This window comes from Staurois parvus, unplaced genomic scaffold, assembly GCF_062004578.1.
Source record: "Staurois parvus isolate SC_StPar_1 unplaced genomic scaffold, SC_StPar_1.0 ptg000189l, whole genome shotgun sequence".
Lineage (NCBI taxonomy): Eukaryota > Metazoa > Chordata > Amphibia > Anura > Ranidae > Staurois > Staurois parvus.
This window is the reverse complement of record NW_028317985.1, coordinates 1,019,463-1,021,132: the sequence shown is the minus strand read 5'-3', so window position 1 is coordinate 1,021,132 and position 1,670 is coordinate 1,019,463. Positions and strand designations below refer to the sequence as shown.

The following is a 1,670-nucleotide window of genomic DNA, read 5'->3' as shown; positions in this document are numbered from 1 at the left end:
CAGCATTACAAGCCAAAAAAAAAACAACAATATATCCCCCACCAGCAACAATAGACCTCCACACAAAAACAGATCCCTAGCAGCATTTCAAGCCAACCCATCAACAATAGATCCCCAACCAGCAACAATAGACACCTACACAAAAACAGATCCCTAGCAGCATTACAAGCCAAACCAGCAACAATAGATCCCCCACCAGCAACAATAGACCTCCACACAAAAACAGATCCCTAGCAGCATTACAAGCCAAACCAGCAACAATAGATCCCAACCAGCAACACTAGACCCCCACACAAAAACAGATCCCTACTAGCATTACAAGCCAAACCAGCAACTATATATCCCCCACCAGCAACAATAGACCCCCCACAAAAACAGATCCCTAGCAGTGATAATAGATCCTCCAGCACACCCAAGCACCTCTTGGCATTAGATACTTTCAGTGCTGGAGGTGCTGGAACTGCATTCCTTCGTGTTCCTGGCGAAAAAAAGCCCTGTTAGCATGCATGGTGATCCAAAGGCCTCATGCACACTGTGCGTTTATGCAGCGGCTGTTTTTGGCTTCTGGCATTTTTTTTTACAGCCAGTAAGCTCCCCAGCATGTTATCCTATGTGTCCATGCACACATAGGACCCTTTCACAAGGGCGTTCTACAGGTGAAACTCGAAAAATTAGAATATCGTGCAAAAGTTCATTTATTTCAGTAATGCAACTTAAAAGGTGAAACTAATAAATGAGATAGACTCCTTACATGCAAAGCAAGATACAGTCAGGTCCATAAATATTGGGACATCGACACAATTCTAACATTTTTGGCTCTATACACCACCACAATGGATTTGAAATGAAACTAACAAGATGTACTTTAACTGCAGACTGTCAGCTTTAATTTGAGGGTATTTACATCCAAATCAGGTGAACGGTGTAGGAATTACAACAGTTTGCATACGTGCCTCCCGCTTGTTAAGGGACCAAAAGTAATGGGACAGAATAATAATCATAAATCAAACTTTCACTTTTTAATACTTGGTTGCAAATCCTTTGCAGTCAATTACAGCCTGAAGTCTGGAACGCATAGACATCACCAGACGCTGGGTTTCATCCCTGGTGATGCTCTGCCAGGCCTCTACTGCAACTGTCTTCAGTTCCTGCTTGTTCTTGGGGCATTTTCCCTTCAGTTTTGTCTTCAGCAAGTGAAATGCTCAATCGGATTCAGGGCAGGTGATTGACTTGGCCATTGCAGAACATTTTACTTCTTTCCCTTAAAAAACTCTTTGGTTGCTTTTGCAGTCTGCTTTGGGTCATTATAAATATAAATAAACAGCGCAAAATTAGATTAATCACTCATAAAATTAATAAAATAGGTGCATAGATTAATAGTGCTTATCCTCACTCATGAATAAAACACCCAAAAGTCCATGTGCTCAAATATTATTAAATTATTAATATAAATGTGTAAACTTCTTTTCTTCAAACTCTCTTTAAGAGTAAAAAAGGAACTTCCACCTTCCACCCGTGCACAAACCAACATCAAATACACTCACCAGAACTTGGTGAGTAAAAAACCTTTAAGGAATTTTAGGGATCCTAAACCCTCCTTGATGCCACGCTAGAGGAAATCTTCACCATCCGAATATACTCCACCGTTCAACCAATAGAAAAAACTCACA

The 1,670-nt window shown here is 40.7% G+C and overlaps 1 long non-coding RNA gene across 1 annotated transcript; it reads right to left on the bottom strand.

Moving 5' to 3' along the window:
• Window positions 1-679: 679 nt before the first annotated feature.
• On the bottom strand, window positions 680-1,670 carry LOC149461995 (uncharacterized). The gene is made up of 2 exons (XR_016312748.1): window positions 1,545-1,670; window positions 680-1,291 (listed from the first exon to the last, which is right to left on the bottom strand). It is a non-coding gene; the product is annotated as an uncharacterized LOC149461995 (long non-coding RNA).